This window comes from Ursus maritimus, unplaced genomic scaffold (assembly GCF_017311325.1).
Source record: "Ursus maritimus isolate PB19 unplaced genomic scaffold, ASM1731132v1 scaffold_30, whole genome shotgun sequence".
NCBI lineage: Eukaryota > Metazoa > Chordata > Mammalia > Carnivora > Ursidae > Ursus > Ursus maritimus.
The window spans coordinates 11,203,539-11,211,665 of NW_024425564.1; the positions used below are offsets into that span (position 1 = coordinate 11,203,539).

The following is an 8,127-nucleotide window of genomic DNA, read 5'->3' on the forward strand; positions in this document are numbered from 1 at the left end:
CGGAGCAGTTTGTAAGCTCGAGGGCCACCCGCAGGAATCGCTGAATCCAGGACCAGTGAATGGAAGTTAAAACACAGAACTAACTCATGTTAGAACCGTGCGGTGATGTCCTTTCACACTGGGCTGGATGTGTGTCCCTATATTTAAAAGATCTCTGCTTGGGGTGTTTGAGACATGAAACAAAGCAGAGACGTTGCTCTTTTAGCAGAGATGCTTGCTCATAGGGATAAAGGTTGGGGAAGATGCTGGGTATGTCCTTAAAGGAGTTTTGTGGCTGGCACCGTATTTATATGACCTGTGTGAAAATAACACCTAACACCTGTGTCCACTGCAGACCTTTAGGTAAGTTAAACACTCACTTAAAGAGGGCTGATTGCTCTCTGAAGCCGTGTTGGCCTTTGAGGACGACGTTCCGAACGCGGTTTCTCTGGTAGGACCCACACAGTCACATGGCTGTATATATTACAGTAGCTTATTTGAGGTGTGGGTTGTGGTCTGTGTACCGAGTTTTCTGTGCTGACCGAGACACCCATACACAGCAAAGCCCCCCAGTACGTTTACTCCTTGCTATGGCCGACCATGGTTTCTGTGCGCTCTGTAGGCCACAGCTCCTGGGAATCTGAGAGCTGAGTAAGAATCGTGTGATGAGGACCAGAGGCATAGCAAGCGAGGTGGGGGCGTAATGATACGTGGGAAATTGAAGGTCGCACGGTAACATTCTTTGCCTTTTCTTTCTCCTAGAAACACAGACTACCCTGAAGCCTCTCCTAGCCCCAGTGTACATGAAACACGATAAGAGTGATTATTAACCAGTGGAACATTTATTGAGTATGTCCATAGGCCATGCATTTGGATTGCCATAGATAGGGATAGTGACTCAGCAACTTTGTACATATTCTCAAACTCAGAAATATGGTCCTTCCTAATCAGGGTGGTATGCTCATGGTAATTGGCCCCTACAGACACTTTCCATGGTAACATTGCCACATTCACTTCATATGCTTAAAAAAATGTATTAAACCCTTTTTTTTTTTTTTTGGCCAAATCTGATTTTAAATGTATGGGGAAAAAAACACAAAACCATCCCTAACCAAAGAGCACCCCAGAGCAGTGACCTGGAGTGAACTGTAGCCTAAGGAGGTGGCTGGTTCACGGTGGTTCTCTGTCCATCCACAGTCCCGAGGCTGGTGGCCTGGGAGGCGCCCTTGGCATTCTTCGGAAAGATTAGAATAGAGGTGGGGCGCATCACAGATAGAAGCAGTGTTGTGGCCTCAGGCGTGAACACACCTAAATAGTATCCTGGTGCACAAGTTTCTGTGAAACTAGGATTGCTTTATCATGATTATGTGGAAAAACAAGACGATTAAACCACCGGGTTTAAACCATCAGGCCGGGACCAAGAGAGAAAACTGGGGGTCCCTGAACAAAATGAAACTTGCAGATGCTTTTGTCCTCTCTGGTCATATTTATCCTCATGGGATCATCTTGTTTTTAATGTTGGTACTTTCTGGGGGATGGCAGAGCTAAAGAGTATGTAAGACTGTAATTTTATTTAAAAAAATAAGCTCTTGGTTTATGCCTCGGCTTTCTGTATTGCTATTCATTTCAACCTACTATCTGTGATGTTGGAAAGAAGATGTGATGGTTTTTACACCAATGTTTATCTTCACAAACTTAATATCTGGCATACCTAGTGAACAGAGTTATGTTGTTTTGTGTACAACCAGAAATTTCTGGCTTCGAGGAATGCAGAATAGGAGGTGGGTAGAGTGCAACGATAAAGAAGGGAGCGAACGGAGCGAACGTTTGTTAAGTGCTTAACGTGCATAATACATGTATTATATATACCCAACTGGTCCTTACAGTCAACCTTGAAAAGTAGATAATATTATTCTCATGTTGCAGAGAACGACCTGGAGTCCCAGAGAGGTTAAGCCATTTGTGCAAGGTCACACAGCCAGAGTGCTAGATCTGGGAACTGAATGCAAATTTCTCAAGCTGTAAAGCCCATGTTTTTACCCTCCTCCCTGACGACACGAAGAACTCCCACCTTCAGCTGTTGGACAGCAAATTCTGGCGGGCCTTTTGGACCATTTGTTCCTGGGACCCAGAGAACTTCCTTCAGATGGTGGAGAGAACACAAGACACAGAGAAGCTTCCCTCGTCCCTCCTGCGGGATGACACCCTGTGCCACAGCTCTGGGTTTCAGAGTGCCACTTCCGCCTCCCCTGGCCTCTCTTCCCCACAGGTGCACCTTGACCTCTAGTGCACCAGGAAGCAGTCCACCGTGGGTACCTCTCAGGCCACGGGCCGGGCAGAGCTCGGGGTGAAGAAGAGCTGCCTGCTGCCTGCCCTCCCATGGTGCATCCCCAGGGCCAGTGGAGAGAAGTGTTAGGAGAAGCCCGCCCACGAGACCCTTCCAGCCAGTGCAAGAGAATGTGACCTGGGTACTAAGAGGCCAGTCATGTTTGTGACTGAAGAATGCACCCAAAGACGTGTAGCGCGTCAGGCTCCTCAGCCTGGGGGTGGAGGGTCCCGGACGGTCTGGGTCACCCTGCACTCTAAGTTATTTCCCAGGTCTGACCAGGTCTTACTTGTAGGACAGCACGTATGAGACATGGCCAGTCTAAGTAAAGGTGTTTGTATTTCCGCAATGCCTCGTCAGAGCTGGGGGCTTCGTGTGAGGGGCTTCCCTTGGGTGGGAGTCGCCAAGCTGGCCTGCAACCTGTTTTGTGCCGCCCTCGAGCTAACAGCGGTTTCCAAATGTTTGGGGGAAAAATCATAAGGCTGTCTTGAGACTTCGGTGGAGTTTGGGTTTCAGTGTGCACAAAGAAAGCCGTGATGGAACACCCACCCCTCGCTCCTGCTTCTGCGGACATCAGTGGAGCAGTCTCCAGAGCCTGTCCCAGCCCCAAATATCCACTGCCTGGCCCTTCACAGAACAATGTGCCCAAGCCCACGTCCCGGCACTTCCTACCTTCTTCAATGCACTCAGCACGGAGTCTGCTGGAGTTTCTCTCTCTGCCCCTCCCCCTTGCATGTCTGCTCTTTCTCTCTCCAAAATAAATGAAAAAGCCTTTAAAAACAAAACAGAACCAGTCATTCCAACGGGCACAGGCAGGGGCGGGCAACGTCCTGTTTCTTGCTCTGGGTGCTGGTCACAGGGTGTGCTCAGCTTATGAAGATTCAGCAAGTTGTTCACTTATTCACTTATGTACTCTTCTGGGCATGCATGTTACACTTGAATGAAATTTTAAAATTTTTAATTTAAATTCAATTTAGTTAACGTATACTGTACTATTAGTTTCAGGGGTAGAATTTAGTGATTCATCAATTGCAATAACACCCAGTGCTCAATAAATCACATGTTCTCCTTAATATCCATCACCCAATAATAAGAAACCTTGCCAAGTGATTTTACTTCCAAAGCCAACTAAGTATAAAGGGATAGCAGGAGGGATTTCCTTGGTGGTGGCGGCGGAACAGTTCTGTATCTTGATGGTGGTGGTGATTATACAAACCTTCCTACTGATGGGATTAAGTTGGATAACACACACATTCACATAAATGAGTGTACAAGAAACTAGGGAAACTGGCAGAAAGCCTGTATTAACAGTATGAAACTAATGTCAGTTTCCCAGTATTAGTTATGTAAGATGGTAACCACTAGGGGAAAATGGGTGGAAGGTAGAGAGGAATCCACTACTTTTGCAACCTCCCATGAGTTTATAATTATTTCAAAATAAAAAGTTGAAAGATGTTGGTAAGCAGCCAGATTCATGATTAAGAGTCAAATACTAAACGTTGTTCCATTAAAGTCAGCAACAACAACCACAACCAGCATTTCTCCAACTAAACAGTCTCCCTTTTTGAGATGAGTTTAGGGAATGGCCAGATTTCCTGTATTTGAAGCCTACTTAGTATTATCACCTCAGTCTTGAAGGTGATGAGCCCAGAGTTGCAGGCCTGCGGTCTTAGCACAACAGGAAGAAAGCACAGTCTTACCCAATCTGACACAACACCTGCAAAAACATCCATGTCCCCTGAATCACCAGGACAGAGGCTTGTCTGTGGCCCACACTGTGGCGAGTCCTGCCTAGTTAGCTGATAAAATGGATGGATGATAAATAAATCTTCAGACTGCCGATTTCCAAACCCATTTCCATTCATTTATAAATAACACATGCAAACAGAATATGCTGGTAGCCTTTCAACGCTCTTAGATGGAGCAGGACCTACTATTTTTCCAGAGAGGTTTCCCAGACTTCATCAATGAAAACCGTACTAACTTGCTTTTTAATTTGTTGCAGGCTAAATTAGAAAGAAAGAAGCGGTAGCATTTACATTTACTGATAGAGAATGGAAGAAGTAGGAAGATGAAAGTAACACTTGCTTTTAAGCAGAAGCCTAGGCCAAGCATGTAAAGAACCCCCGAATTGAGAGGTAAGTGGATAATTTCTCCCAGGAATAAAGTAATTTTAAAAATCAACAGCAGGTTCAGTAGAACAGTAGGCATCGTCTACACATAGCAGGCCTTCCTGCGTTCTCTGATTCCTGCATTCAGTGCCCTTGAGGCATTTTCTGACCCTGTACCATTGTAGAGAAGAGCAGCGCAGAATGCAAATTCTGGCATCTTGGGAGTCTGACCAACTTCCCTCCCACACGTGGAAGAAGCTAGTGTACTTCCATTTGCACATCCGTTTCAAGGTTCCTCATCCATATAAAATTTGTGGGAGTTTTTGGCTTCTCCTTTCAACTAGTTATAATACCCTTACCAGCTTCCTCATTAATGAATTACATAAAATACTTACCATATGTTCATTTTTTAAAAAAACCAAAGCAGATGAAAAGAAATGCATGAACTCAGTGGAATGACAAAGGGAGACACATATCCAGTGGCACTACCCTTTCTTCCAATGAGTAACTTACTTTTGTTCAATGTCAGATTCAATGAGGCCACATGAAATTTCTTAAGAAGTAATGAGCACTGGGTGAAAATATAGGATACACCGTTAAAATAGTTAACAGTAATTATATCTGAATAGCAGGATTTCAGGGGATTTTTTCCTCATACTTCTCTGTATCAGAAAAGCCCAAACTTGAGGAAAAGTACATGAGGACAGTGGAGGGAGTAGAAGAGACTGGCAAATTTGAGAAAGCTGGAGTATACTCCTTTCTCACACAACCACACTTATAAACCATGTAACGTTTCAGTCTGGTTCAGCAAACATTTAATGAGCACAAACCATGGGACAGATCCCCATGAAGATGCTATGGTACAAAATTTCACAGGCAGGCTCCTGGCCCACAGCATTCACTGACTAGCAGCTCTCTGGGGAGGGAGCACTATTTACACCTGCAGGAGAGGAAAAATAATTTTCCTTCTACCCTTCTGAGTTCTTGGCTGAGACCTCTGTAATAAAAGCTAGAGGAAAAAGAGAAAAAACAGAAGCTTATTAATATGTAGGCCTCATGTACACATGGGAGAGACCCAGGGAAGAATGAGGAACTCAAAGAGGTGGACTAAAACTCTGGCTTACATAGCATTCTCAGCAAAGAGCAATACATTTGTGGAGAAATGACAGGATAGAGAAAAGCAGTTGTAGGCTTTCAAGGGCAGAGACAAAAGCAGGTTGGTAAAATCTGTTATGTAGATTCCTTTGGTGCCCTCTCCAGGCTGACAGGGTCTAGAGTTGTCTCTGGGGATCAACCTTTATCCTTCCTACTGCAGGGGCAGAGGCACCTATGTAAACTTAGGTTCTGCTTTTAAGAAAATAGGGGGAAGGCAGAGAGCTTTTCTGGTATCTGCTTCTTTTAGACATCTTCATCTCATAATAATTATTACACCAAAGCAGCATATTTTGGGATGGCATATTCTGCTATTCTTCATACATGTCTGAACTGGTCTAATAATATCTAATATACACTAAAATGATGAACTAGAAAGGAGAAAACCACACCAGAAACCTTAACACAGAAACAGGAAATTCTGTTAATGCAACATTTATTAATTACAACACACACCCACAACTCTGCTGACAAGACACTGATACCCATACACAATTATCAAAACTGGACAAATGAGTTATGTGCACGTTTAAAAAGCAAAATGTTTCCACACTTTGCACTACACTTATTCCCAAGTTTTACCCTACAAAATATAGCACACACACAAAAAATCACAGCATAAATATTACTCAAGTAAAATGCTGTCTAACATAGCTGCATATGAATAATTAAAACCCTGGGTTCCAGCCTTCTGGGAAGGCAGGCATGTGGCACAATCTAAAGTTAAGAGTATAACAGTAAAATCAGATTTATTTGCACTGTACTTCTGATGTTTATTTTCATGGAGTCTTTCATAAGCATAAAGGAGAAAAGAAAACAACACGACATAAAATCGTGTTTGAAAACCAAAGGGATAAATACAACAGATGCAGATAAGCTGTTTCAATGCGAATCCCTGCCTAGCTGGGGAAAGTAAATTGAGAAGTTTTCTCTAGGCCAACACACTCCTGTTATCCAGGTAATTTCATCTGAGTTATATGATCACTGCTGGCAAGTTCATGGTGAGAACTTGTTGGAGCAAGGCCCCTAGAAAAGTACTTTTCACACAGGTGTTCAATGAAATAAAATAATGCCTGATAAATGCAGGAAGATCAGTATCTCCCTCAGCATCAGTATCTCTAGATCAGGCGTTGGCAAACTTTCTGTAAGCAGTCAGAGTCAATATCATACGCTTTGCAGGCCATACTGTCGGTCTGTGTTGCCAGTACTCAACTCTGCCAAGAAAGTAGCCATGGATCCAATGTTAAATGAATGGGCATGGTTGTATTTCAATAGTTTCATTGATGGAATCTGAAATCTGGATTTCCTGTAATTTTGTGTTATGAAATATTATCCCTTTGATTTCCCCCCCATCATTTGGAAATACAAAACCATGCTTAGCTCTGGGTTATACAGAAATGGGGGGCAGGCCAGATTTGGCTTGTGAGCTATCGTTTGCCAACCCCTGGCTACCTTCATCACACAGGATTACCTTACTGAAAAATAACCCCCCAAAATGTTCAGTTAGAGACACCTTTCTTTCTTTCCACAACCCAGAACAGTTTTACTAAACAGTAACCTTTTTCCTTCTCAAGTCATTTTAAATACAAAATTAATCAAAGACATTGCAATGAGTTTCTGGACCTTAGTTTATGTACCCGTTGAGCCAAATATACAAGAAAACTCAAATCTGCCACCCAGCCAAGGAATCCACTGGCTTACAAAGTTACCCACGTATGTGAACGTATTCTAACACCTCCCAGCATCAGCGTTCCAGACTTTTACCAATGTTACAGCATCTTTATTGTTAAAACAGATGGACACATCCAAATCTTAAGTAATTAGAAAGTCATAGAAAACCACCTAAAACTATAAAAACAGAAAGAAACAAACTGTCGATATGCTGCATATGTGATTCCTGACGGGGTGTGGGTGAGACATGTTACCGGAAGGTGGACGTCAGCTTGTTTCTTCTGTGGGTATCGGGCTACAGCTGGTACGATGCAGGCTCATAAAAGTAGCTCCAGAACCAGAGGTGACTTCCTCTGTGCCCAGGGGCATTCCAGACTGTTAGTGACTTAACCTTGGCTCCCCCAGGGGTGCAGGGAAGGATGCTAAGTACCAGGGGGTGGTAGGAACTGCCCCTCCAGCACGCCTGCCCTCAGGTTCTCCTTCCACTACCCAGAATAAGCATGGAATGTCCGTGGATTCCACACACAACAGAGAGTGGGAAAGGAAAGAGCTTCATTTCTGCTCAGCCACGAACAGCCTCAATTCCTTCTCCTCAGAGTCTGAGTACGGATGGAAGACCTGTCCAGAAAAGCCTAGAATTTTCTGAATCAGGGTTCCTCTTTCAAAGTGATAGGAAACACTGGTCCTTTTTGTTTTAAATAATGAACTGTAAAAACTCTTATTGGATAAAGGGTGCCTGACATTCAAGGCCTTGTGCCTCTTCCACTAGGTGGATCGGCAGTTATGGAAATTTGCTTTCCTCTCGGGATCACTGTGGTGAGATGTTAGTTCTTCTAGAGGCGAAGGAGCAGCGCCCTGTGAGGACAGGAAGAGCGGGCTGCGGTGACA

The 8,127-nt window shown here is 43.9% G+C and overlaps 1 protein-coding gene across 1 annotated transcript in view; it reads right to left on the bottom strand.

Annotated features, from left to right (window-relative positions):
- Positions 1-5,987: 5,987 nt before the first annotated feature.
- ALDH5A1 (aldehyde dehydrogenase 5 family member A1) overlaps positions 5,988-8,127 on the bottom strand; it is a 26,293-nt gene continuing 24,153 nt past the window's right edge. The window contains exon 10 of the mRNA XM_008693073.2: positions 5,988-8,127. This exon is cut by the window's right edge and continues 1,313 nt beyond it. The gene's annotated coding sequence lies outside the window, so the exon portion shown is untranslated.